Raw genomic sequence first — 13,150 nt, forward strand, 5'->3', positions numbered from 1 at the left:
AGTCAACATTCTTGTTATTTCTGTTCTAGTTGTTTCACTTTCATTTACTTAATCTCCCTGCCCTCCTTCTCATCTATGTTTTAAAATAGCTGTTGATCCTTTGGTCTTATATAAACCAAACCAAACCCATTCCCGAAGAGTAGATTCCAACTCATTCTTTAAAAATTAGAAATCCTCTCTCACATTTTTCTCCTTTTTTATCAGGATTCGTCTATCATTTTCCTGAACAAAGCGTTTAGTAGTGGTAGTAGCTGGGCACTATCTAGTCCTGGTCTCAAGGTGGAGAAGGTTGTGGCTTGTGTAGACACTTAGTCCTGTAGTCTGGTTCCTTCTCTGATTCTTGGGTTTCCTTCTTTCTGTACTGTTCCAAACGAATAAAGACCAATAGTTGTGTCTTCAATGGTCGCTCATAAGGTTTTAAGACCCCAAGCACTACTCAGCATACTAGGAGGTAGAACATAAACTTCAAGAACTATATAATGCCAGTTGACCAGATTGTCCCACGAGACCACAGCCCTAAGCCCCCAAACCAAGAGAACTAATCCCGTGAGTTGACTGATTATGCCTAATTAGTATCAGCACCTGTAGCGTCCCCTCCACCCCACCCTTTTTTTGGTTGTTGTTGTTGTTGTTGCAAAATTGTTGCAAAACCATTTACAACTTAGCATATGCCCGTTTGTCCCTTTTCCCTGTGTACAGTTTATTAGTATCAGTTACATCAGTCGTGCTGTGGAAACTTCACCCGTATTGAGTACCACCTTTCCCGTTTCCGTAAAGAAAAAGTGACTACACCTAGGGAGTACTTCTCCCTCTTCCCCCTCATCCCCTGGTAACCACTAATAAACATTAGTTTCTGTATATTTACCTAGTCACATCATTTCATAAAAGTGAGAACATACAATACTTGTTTTGTGTGTGTGTGTGTGACTGACTTATTTCACTTAACAAAATATCCTTCTGGTTCGTCCAAGTTGTACAATGTTTTGGGAACTCATTTTTCTTTATTGTTGAGTGGTGTTCCATTGTATGTATGTACCATATTTTGCTTATCCATTTACTCATCAGTGAGCGTTTAGGTGGTTTCCATCTTTTTGCTGTTGTGAAAACAGCTGCAATGAACATGTTGTTGTTGTTCTTACGTGTGGTCAAGTCAGTTCCAACTCACAGCAACCGTATGCACAACAGAAAGAAACACTGCCTGGTCCTGCGCCATCCTTACAATCTTTGTTATGCTTGAGCTCATTGTTGCAGCCACTGTGTCAATCCACCTCGTTGAGGGTCTTTCTCTTTTTTCTGCTGACGCTGTACTCTGCCAAGCATGATGTCCTTCTCCAGGGACTGATCCCTCCTGATAACATGTCCAAAGTATGTAAGATGCAGTCTCGCCATCCTTGCCTCTAAGGAGCATTCTAGCCTCACTTCTTCCAAGACAGATTTGTTGTTGGGAGTCCATGGTATATTCAATATTCTTCGCCAACACCACAATTCAAAGGCATCAACTCTTCTTCGGTCTTCCTTATTCATTGTCCAGGTTTCACATGCATGTGATGTGATTGAAAATACCATGGCCTGGGTCAGGCGCACCTTAGTCTTCAGGGTGACATCTTTGCTCTTCAACACTTTGAAGAGGTCCTTTGCAGCAGATTTACCCAATGCAATGCGTCGTTTGATTTCTTGACTGCTGCTTCCATGGCTGTTGATTGTGGATCCACAAAAAATGAAATCCTTCACAACTTCAATCTTTTCTCCATTTATCATGATGTTGCTCATTGGTCCAGTTGTGAGGATTTTTGTTTTCTTTATGTTGAGGTGTAATCCATACTGAAGGCTGTGGTCTTTGATCTTCATTAGTAAGTGCTTCAAGTCCTCTACACTTTCAGCAAGCAAGGTTGTGTCATTTGCATAACGCAGGTTGTTAATGAGTCTTCCTCCAATCAAGATGCCCCATTCTTCTTCATATAGTCCAGCTTCTCGGATTATTTGTTCAGCATACAGATTAAATAGGTATGGTGAAAGAATACAACGCTGACACACGCCTTTCCTGACTTTAAACCAATCAGTATCCCCTCGTTCTGTCCGAACAACTGCCTCTTGATCTATATAATGGTTCCTCATGAGCACATTTAAGTGTTCTGGAATTCCCATTTTCGCAATGTTATCCATAGTTTGTTATGATCTACATAGTCGAATGCCTTTGCATAGTCAATAAAACACAGGTAAACAACCTTCTGGTATTCTCTGCTTTCAGCCAGGGTCCATCTGACATCAGCAATGATATCCCTGGTTCCACGTCCTCTTCTGAAACCGGCCTGAATTTCTGGCAGTTCCCTGTCAATATACTGCTGCAGCCGTTTTTGAATGATCCTCAGCAAAATTTTGCTTCCACGTAATATTAATGATATTGCTCTATAATTTCCACATTTGATTGGATCACCTTTCTTGGGAATAGGCATAATATGGATCTCTTCCAGTCAGTTGGCCAGGAAGCTGTCCTCCATATTTCTTGGCATAGACGAGTGAGCGCCTCCAGAGCTGCATCTGTTTGTTGAAACATCTCAATTGATATTCCATCAGTTCCTGGAGCCTTGTTTTTCGCCCATGCCTTCAGAGCAGCTTGGACTTCTTCCTTCAGTACCATTGGCTCCTGATCATATGCCACCTCTTGAAATGGCTGAATATCAACTAATTCTTTTTGATGTAATGACTCTGTGTATTCCTTCCATCTTCTTTTGATGCTTCCTGTGTCGTTTAATATTTTCCCCATGGAATCCTTCACTATTGCGACTTGAGGCTTGAATTTTTTCTTCAGTTCTTTCAGCTTGAGAAATGCCAAGCATGTTCTTCCCTTTTTGTTTTCCATCTCCAGCTCTTTGCACATGTCATTGTAATACTTTACTTTGTCTTCTCAAGAGGCCCTTTGAAATGTTCTGTTCAGTTCTTTTACTTCATCAATTCTCCCTTTTGCTTTAGCTGCTCGACGCTCAAGAGCAAGTTTCAGAGTCTCCTCTGATATCCATCTTGGTCTTTTCTTTCTTTCCTGTCTTTTCCGTGACCTCTTGCTTTCTTCTTGCATGATGTCCTTGATGTCATTCCACAACTCGTCTGGCCTGCGGTCACTAGTGTTCAATGAGTCTAATCTATTCTTGAGATGGTCTCTAAATTCAGGTGAGATATACTCAAGGTCATATTTTGGCTCTCGTGAGCTTGCTCTGATTTTCTTCAGTTTCAGCTTGAACTTGCGTATGAGCAATTGATGGTCTGTTCCACAGTCGGCCCCTGGCCTTGTTCTGACTGATGATATTGAGCTTTTCCATCGTCTCTTTCCACAGATGTAGTCAATTTGATTTCTGTGTGTTCCATCTGGCGAGGTCCATGTGTATAAATATAGTTGCCGTTTATGTTGGTGAAAGAAGGTATTTGCAATGAAGAAGTCGTTGGTCTTGCAAAACTCTATCATTCTATCTCCAGGATTGTTTCTATCACCAAGGCCATATTTTCCAACTACTGATCTTTCTTCTTTGTTTCCAACTTTTGCATTCCAATCACCAGTAATTATCAATGCATCTTGATTGCATGTTTGATCAATTTCAGACTGTAGCAGCTGATAAAAATCTTCTATTTCTTCATCTTTGGCCCTAGTGGTTGGTGAGTATTAACTGGTCTTCCTTGTAGGTGTATGGATATTATCCTATGACTGACAGCATTGTACTTCAGGATAGATCTTGAAATGTTCTTTTTGACAATGAATGCAACACCATTCCTCTTAGAGTTGTCATTCCTAGCATAGTAGTCTATATGATCAAAAGATGACTGGGGAAGAGCTGCCTCCTCAAAGTAGAGTCGACCTTAATGACGTGGATGGAGTAAAGCTTTCGGGACTTTCATTTGCTGACGTGGCACAACTCAAAATGAGAAGAAACAGCTGCAAACATCCGTTAATAATCAGAACCTAGAATGTACAAAGCATGAATCTAGGAAAATTGGAAATCATCAAAAATGAAATGGAATGCGTAAACATCGATATCCTAGGCATTAGTGAGCTGAAATGGACTGGTATTGGCCATTTTGAATTGGACAATCATGTAGTCTACTATGCAATGAACATATCTGTGCATATGTCTGTTCATGTCATTTCCATTAGATCCCTAGGTTATACACCTAGGAGTGGAATTTCTGGGACATATGGCAGCTCTACCTCTAGCTTTTTGAGGAACCACCTGTAAAAGTGTCAGGATGGCATCAGACCCCTTCATCCAACTTCCCAAGGGGGAGGTTAGAGAATCAAGATCAACATCAGCCCAAAGCTGATTTCTATGAGGTGGAGGTCAGACACACCCCTCTCTCCAAGCCCTTTACCAGCTCTGACACCAGCCATCCCCCCCACAGCACTCTTTACTTCTCTGCTGGGTTTGATAATTCATCACAATGGCCACAGAGAACTCACAGGCCATACTCACAGTTATGGGGTTTATTAGTGAATTAACGGTTTACAACTCAGGATCAAGATCAACAAGCTACAACTCAGAATCAGGATCAGGAAGCATGTAGGCAAGGTCTCCCTTCTTCAGTGCGGGACAGCTCTCTCATCCCTTCTCAGCCATGCAGAGCTCCTCTCTGCCCCCCTGAGGATAGGCTTCTCTCAGGCCCCTCAGAACAGGCCTCCTTTCTAGGCCCTCTGACCCTGCTTGGGCCTGGCCTTTGCTCTGCTTGGTCAAGTGTTACAAAGCTCTTTAGCTCTGCCAATAATTACCCTGAGGCACCACACTCTGCCAGTAAGTCCCCTGCCCAAAAGCACTCAGCTCTTTCACTCTCTGGGTTGGCACACCCACTGTAGCCACCTCCGTCCATGGGCTGGGAAGCCCAGTGTAGCTTCCAGCGCTGGTCTCTCGGCTTTGCTGCCACTATTTCTCTACTGCTGCTTCTTGCTGTCTCATGCCTTCTCTGATGTTACAACTCTGTCACCTGGGTCTAGGAGGTTCTCAGTGCAGGGACCCCAAGTCCAAAGGACATGCTCTACTCTTGGCTCTTCTTTCTTGATGGTTTTGAGGTCCCCTCTCTAGCCTCTGGGATTGGCTCCCTTTAAGTCTAGTGGGATGGCAAAATTGACCTATTCCCTTGTTAGGGTTCCACACACTTTATTTTCATGGTCCCACCCCCACAAGGATTTCATGCACCTTATTTGCATTATTAGCAAGCTGTCCAATTCCCTTGGTGGGCCACAAACAATTTATTTGCATAATCCCACTGAGTCATTGTATGTGTGAAATTACAAAGACTATTGCTAAAAAAATAAGTAATTCACTGCACCGTACCACCAGACTGTTTTCCATAATGATTTTACCATTTTACATTCAACCAGCAATGGATGACACTTCCAATTTCTCCACATCCCCTCCAACACTTGTTACTTCCTGTTATTATTATTATTTTAATTTTAGCCATCCTAGTAGGAGTGAAATGGTATCTCATTGTGGTTTTAATTTGCATTTCCCTGATGGCTGATGACATTGAGCATCTTTTCATGTTCCATTTTTCACTGCCATTTGAATATCCTTTTTGGAGAAATAGCTGTTCATGTCCTTCACCAGGTTTTTTATTGGGTTATTTGTCTTTTTGTTGTTAAGTTGTAGAAGTTGAGAGTCTCTGTTTTTTAATAATGAATACAATTTATTCAGGTCTATTCTTTCTCTTTTTTTTTCTATTTGTTAAGCATTGTACCATTTTTCTCCCCTCCTGACATTCATTGGATTACTTAATTCCTTTTGTTCCATTTCTCCTTTCCGCTTCTCGGAAAAATATACCTTTTATTTCTATTATTTCAGTAGTTACCTTTAAATTATTAACACACACATATTTTTAAAATTCCAGCATTAATCAATACCTGTATTCTTTTTCTCAAGATAGATAAACCCCTCAGAACCCTTTCATTCTGCTTAGTAATTCCAACACCTGCCATCTCCCCCTTACTCCTACTTATCAACTCCAATGTTTTCATCTGAAATTATAATTCCATTTAATTAGTAATATTTTGTTTTATTGTTTTCATTGGTACTGATCTGATCATACGAAATTTTCTATGTTGCCATTTCTATGTAATCTGAGTGAGAAAGTTATATAGATTATTCCATAGTTCTCTCCAGTTTTGCTTTATGTGTTTTCCAGTTTGTTATTGCTTATACTGAGGTGTGCACTGAGCAAATAATCCAAGAAACCAGACTATATGAGGAAGAAGGTGGCATCAGGATTGGAGGAAGAATCATTAGCAAGCTGTGATATGCAGATGACACAACCTTGCTTGCTGAAAGTGGAGAGGACTTGAAGCACTTAATGATGAAGATCAAAGCCTTTAGTAAGGATTACACCTCAACATGAAGAAAACAAAAATCCTCGCGACTGGACCAATAAGCAACATCATGATAAACAGAGAAAAGACTGGTGTTGTCAAGGATATCATTTTACTTGGATCTGCAATCAATGCCAATGGAAGCAGCATTCAAGGAATCAAAAGACACATTGCATTGGGCAAACCTGCTTCAAAAGATCTCTTTAAAGTATGAAAAGCAAAGGTGTCACTTTGAGAACTAAGGTGTGCCTGACCCAAGCCATGGTATTTTCAATCACCTCATATGCATGCGAAATCTGGACAATGAATAGGGGAGACTGAAGAAGCGCTGATGCCTTTGAATTATGGTGTTGGGAAAGAATATTGAATATACCATGGACTGCCAGAAGAACGAACAAACCTGCTTGGAAGAAGTACAGCCAGAATGCTCCTTAAAAGTGAGGATGGTGAGACTTCATCTCATGTATTTTGAACATGTTATCAAAAACCAACCAAACCAAACCTGTTGTCGTCAAGTCGATTCTGATTCATAGTGACCAATCCCTGAAGAAGGACATCATGCTTGGTAAAGTAGTCAGTGAAAGAGAGGAAGACCCTCAAGGAGATGGATTGACACTGGCTGCAACGATGGGCTCAAGCATAGCAGTGATTGTGAGGATGGTGCACGACCGGGCAGTGTTTCATTCTGTTGCACATATGGCCGCTGTGAGTCAGAGCTGACTTCACAGCACCTTACAACAACAATGCCGGTTCTATTTTCTTGGCTAGTATTTCTTGTGTCAGTACGAATGCATGTCTCAGTGATGATTCCCTTCTTCCGTCTCCAGGCCCACCCTTTCCTCCCTGCTCTGTGCCCCAAAGGCTGGCCTCAATGGACTACATCCCCCAGACTCCTGCCCCCTCTGGCTTTCAGTTTCATTTGGGCTGTAGAAGGCACGGGCCAGAGACAGGCAGGAGGAGAGTAAGCTCAGGTTCTTGATTTCCCACCACCAACCACCTCCCTGAGGTCTGTGGGCTGGCTGCAGACATGCCTTATTACAGACCACAGCTCTCCACAGCTCCTGCCTCCCCTACAGCACAACCTCCCCTGACCCCGTCAGACCTAGGGCTGGTCCCTGGGTGTTCCCTCATCCTTTGTTAGTTCCTTTAAACCAGTTGCTATGGAGTGGGCTCTAACTTATGGAGACCACATACGCATCAGAGTGGAACTATGTACAGTCCATAGGGTTTTCAGTGGCTGTTTTTTTCAGAAGTAGGCCTGTGTTGCCCTGATAGGGAACACAACAGAGAATCCCTGATGGAGCAGGAAAACAGTGGGATGCAGATCTTAAATTCTCGTAAAAGACCAGGCTTAATGGTCTGACTGAGGCTGGAGGGGCCCTGACAGTCACGGTCCCCAGACCCTTTGATAGCCCAAGACTGGAACCATTCCTGAAACCAACTCTCCAGACAGGGATTGGACTGGACTACAAGGTAGACAATGATGCTGGTGAGGAGCAAACTTCGTGGCCCAAGTAGACAAATGAGACTATGCGGGTGACTCCTGGCTGGTGGTGAGATGAGAAAGAAGACTGGAGACAGGAGCTCGTTGAATGGACACGGGGAATACAGGGTGGAGAGGAGGAATGTGCTGTCTCATTAAGGGGAGAGCAGCTGGGAGTGCACGGTGGGGTGCGATGGCTTTTTGTACGAGAGACCGACTTGATTTGTAAACTTTCACCTAAAGCACAATAAATACATTAAAAAAAAAAAAAGAAAAGAAATAGGCCTGTCTTCCAAGGCATCTCTGGTGGATTCGAACCTCTAACCTTTTGGTTAGCAGCCAAATACTTAACCATTTGCACCACTCCACCAATACTTCTGTATACTGTGCTTTCATTTCATTAATGGAGCTTCTATTAACCCTTCAAGTGTTTCGTTCTGGAACTTTAACTGCTACAATGACTTTGACTCTTTTAAATGATTTTCGCCTTGAATTCTGTTTTGTCCTGTACTACTACTATTATTGTTTGTTGTTATTAGCTGCTGTCGAGTTCAGCCCCCCAACTCGTGGTGACCCCATTCACATCCGGATCACACAGTTGTGAGCCATAGGGCTTTCATTGGCTGATTTGCGGAAGTAGATCACCAGGCCTTTCTCCCTAGTCTGTCTTAGCCTGGAAGCTCTGCTGAAACCCGTTCAGCATCACAGCAACACACAAGCCCCCACAGACAGATGGGCAGTGGCTGAGCATGAGGTGTTTTGGCTGAGAATCGAACCCAGGTCTCCAGCATGGAAGGCAAGAATTCCACCACTGAACCACTACTGCCCTTACTACCACTACATTCTCTTTTTTTGTTAATACTTACCCATCAGCACTTATCTCTTAATACACATGTTTAATCCATTCACATTTGCTGCCCTTAATTGAGTGAAATCAATATCATTTTTCTTCCGCAGTGGAGAAAAGTTTCTTGGCATCATTTTACCCTTCTCTGTTCTTCTCGTACATCTCAAGATGATTTTTAATCAATACTTATTTAAACTTAATACCTTTAATGAGTGTCTCTGCTCACCATTGCTTCTTCTTTTCCACAATTTCATCCTGGATTTTTTTTTAATTACTAGAGTATCTCCTTTATTAATTTTTATTAGTGAGAATCTGTGAGGGTGGTAAACTTGTTTTTTGAAATGCCTTTATATCCCAAAACATTTTCATCTCATTATCAGTCTTTGTTGACAATGTGGATAGGTATAGAATTCTAGGTCCAGAGTTACTTGATCTCAACACTATGAAGATATTATTTCATTATCTTCTTGCCTCCACTTTTGCTGATTTTCATCTGAATATCATTCTTTATAGATAGTCCATGTTTTTTGCTGCTAACTATTTGAGTGGATACCTTATTCCTGGTATTATGAGATTGTTTTATGATGGTTTATTCTTCTCCATACTCAATGTGTTCTATCAATTTCACTATCAATTTATTTTTTTCAGTTCTAGAGGTTCTTGGTCTTATTTTTTTTTAATATTACTTCAAATCTATTCCCTCTAAAGAGGTCCCCAAATAGCTAAAGCAATATTGAAAGAGAAAAACAAAGTAAAAGGGATTGCACTTCCCGATTTTAAAACATACTATACAGCTACAGTAATCAAAATAGCCTGGTACTGGTATAACAACAGACAAATAGACCAATGGAATAGTATTGAGGGTCCAGAAATAAACCCATGCATCTAAGATCAGCTGATTTTTGACAAAGGTGCTAAGTGCATTCAATGGGGGAAGAAGAGTCTCTTCAATAAATGGTGCTGGCAAAATTAGATTTTCACATACAGAAAAATGAAACAGGATCCATGCCTCATGCCATACACAAAAACAAATGCAAAATGGATAAAGGGCTTAAATGTGCAAACTAACACCATAAAAGTCTTAGAAGAACAAGCAGGGCAACACTGTCAGGCCTAGCTTTCAACAATGGGTTATCTAATATAATAATAAAAGCACAAACAGCAGAAGACAAAATAAATAAATGGGACCTCATAAATATTAAAAACTTGTTCATCAAAAGACTTTACCAAAAAAATGAAAAGACAAGCTACTGACTGGGAGAATATCTTCAGAATCCATATATCATACAAGAATCTAATAACCGAAATATACATAAAACTTGGACAACTTAATAGCAAAAAGACAAATAACCCAACCATAAAATGGGCAAATGACTTGAAGAGACATTTCACCAAAGAGGGCTTTCAAATGACCACCAAACACATGAAAAGATGCTTAACATCATTAGCCATCAGAGAGATGCAAATCAAAACCATAATGAGATACCATTTCACTTCCACTAGGATGGCTAAGATTAAAAAAAAGAAAGACAGAAAATATCAAATTTTGGCAAGGATGTGGGGAAATTGGAACCCTTACCCACTGCTGGTGGGAACGCAGAATGGTACAGCCATTGTGAAAAACAGTGTGGTGATTCTGGAAAAAAAAAAAAAAAATAGAACTGCCATATGACCCAGCAATTCCACTCCTAGGTATATGCCCAAAATACTTGAAAGCAGAGACTCAAACACAGACTTATACACCAGTGTTTACTGCAGCAATATTCACAATAGCCAAAAGGTGGAAACAACCTAAATGCCCACGAACAGATGAATAGATAAACAGTGTGGGACATACATGCAATAGACTACTACTCGGCCAGTAAAACAAATGAAGTCTGGTCTGCTTCATTTGGAGCTTGAAGATATTGTGCTGAGTGAAATAAGCCAATCTCAAAAGGATAGATATTGTATGACCTCACTAAATAAAGAGACAAGAAAAGGCAAATGTATAGAGATCAAAGTTTATTAGTGGTTGCCAGGGGCAAGAAGGAGGGAGAAAAGGAAAGTTAACGGTGATGGAAAAATTGCATTGATTAAGGGTAGAGATGCACAGCCAAGTTGAATTAGCAAAAGTTGTGTGATAGATACATTTACAACAATGACAAAAAAAAGAGTAGTTGCTGAAACTGCTTATGTACAACCAAACACCTTATGATATTTGGTTCCTTGGTTTGGATGTTAAGGGTCATGGTTTCATGGGGCATCTCGGTTAATTAGCCTAAAGACATGTTTAGTGCTTCTGTTCTACCTCCTAGTTTGATGAGTAGTGCCTGGGGTCTTAAAAGCTTGCAAGCAGCCATCCAAGGCACAACAATTGGTCTCTATTCTCCTGGAACAACAAAGGAAGGAGGAGAGTCAGGAATAGAAGGAGGAAATGGAATATGTGGCTAACTGCCTCCATAAACAGCTACTTCCTTTGCCGTGAGACCAGAACTGGATGGTGCCTGGCTACCATTACTGAACATTTTGATCTAGGATTCTATAGAGGAATCCTGATCACAAGGCAGGACATGCTGAACAGAATTTCAAATTCTCATGGACTCCAGTCTTTCTGGAGTCATGGAGGCTGGATAAACCCCTGAAACTATTGCCCTGAGATAATCTTTAAACCTTAAACAAAAAATACCCACTAAAGTCATCTTAATACCAAACAGTTGTTTAGCTTAACTGATAAAAAAAAAAGGTCTACCTTGAGCCTTATGCTCTTTTAAGAACTATCTGTATGGGATCAAATTGACAACAGCAACTTGAAAGATTAGATAGGAACCGTAGAGGGGAACTGAGTTTATGTTAATGGAGGAAAAACAGTTCAGAAAGGGAGGGTGAGAATGGTTACACAACTTGAAGAATGTACTCATTGTCACTGAATTGCACGTGTAGAAACTGTTGAACTGGTGTATGTTTTGCTCTGTATATTCTCAACAACAGCACAATAAATGAAATTATATTTTTTAAAAAAGTAAATTTGCAAAGCAGAAGGAACGATGGTACCCTGCTAAAATAATTTGGACAAATGAGAGCACACTTGAAAAGAACATCAGATATTGGGGGGTAAGAGGGGGATCAAGCTTGTTGGCTTGTTCACATTTGATTTCTGCATGTGGCATTCTCCCAGGTGGAAAACCTTACTTACCAGCTGGGACTGCTCAACTGGAATTTTGATTCACATACAAAATGTCATATTTTGGGACCACAAAGGTATATGAAGAAATTTTTGGGGGGTGGAGGAAATATCTGATGCCTTGATTCTGCTGGTAGTTATACAACTGTATTCGTTTGTTGAAATTCATTGAACTGTATACCTAAAAAAGTTAATTTTATTGAATATGAGTTATGCTTCAATAAACCTGACTTGGGGCGGGGCAGGAGGGGGGGTACTAGTTTCTCTTTTCCTCCATTCTGGAACCCCTACTAGATATTGATACAGTACTAATATTAGATACAATGTCACCTACTTTCCATCTTTTTTATTCCTTTGTGTTCCAATGTTCTGCAGTGTGCCCCATCTATTGATCTTTTACGTGAAATATTACATATTTCATTCCCACAATCTCTACTTGGTTCTTTTTCATACCAACCTGTCTTTGTTTTATGAATGCAATAGTAGTCCTTGTCTCTCTAAGGCTTTAGTGATAGTGTTTTTGTTTGTTTTGTTTTTAGTTATGTTCTGTTTTGTTTTTGAAGGCTTTTAAAAATCCCTGAGGATTCGCCTGTTAACTCTTCCTCAGGTGTGGGTTCTTCCCTATACTAAGGATGGCACTGACGTCCTCAAACATTTGCTAATTCCTACGTGTACACTCATTGACTCTGACAAAACCCTTCCACCTCATCCTGGGTGACAGTTTTCTCTTCAGTCCATCTACTCTATGCATTTTGAGGATTCCTCACAACTTCAGGTCCACCAAAAAGTATCCTTCTTGTTTGCAGGTGGGATAGTGCTTTTTCCTTTAAAATTATTAAACATTTTCATTATTCCTATGGATTTTGTGTAAGAAGAGATGACTTTAGTATTTTCATTACCGTGAACCAGAAGTCTCTTCACTGCTTTTAATTTTCTTTACGAAAATCATGTAAAATTTTATTCTTAGCTATTCTATGTTTCTTGTTGCTCTTGTGAATGGGATATTTCTTTATAGCATTATTGTTACAGGTGGAGTCTCTAAAAAGCAGACTCTGAGGCAGAGTTTAGTATAGAGTGTTGCCCTTGGGATCAACAGCATGGAAAGGGATAGGAAGTAAGACTGGAACAGAGAGAGAAGCCAAGCTGTGATGCAGGCTTGATGGCCTTAGTCGACCCCATGGGGTGCCCTGGAGCTAAAATAGCCTGTCGGTGTTGCCCAGGTGGGCTGGAATAACAAGACATTTTTTCCCTGTTCCCCCAGTCATTGAATGTGTATCACCTTGGGAAGGGCATGTCCTTGGTCAGGGCAGCTCT

The sequence above is a fragment of the Elephas maximus genome, chromosome 20 (genome assembly GCF_024166365.1).
Source record: "Elephas maximus indicus isolate mEleMax1 chromosome 20, mEleMax1 primary haplotype, whole genome shotgun sequence".
Classification (NCBI taxonomy): Eukaryota; Metazoa; Chordata; class Mammalia; order Proboscidea; family Elephantidae; genus Elephas; species Elephas maximus.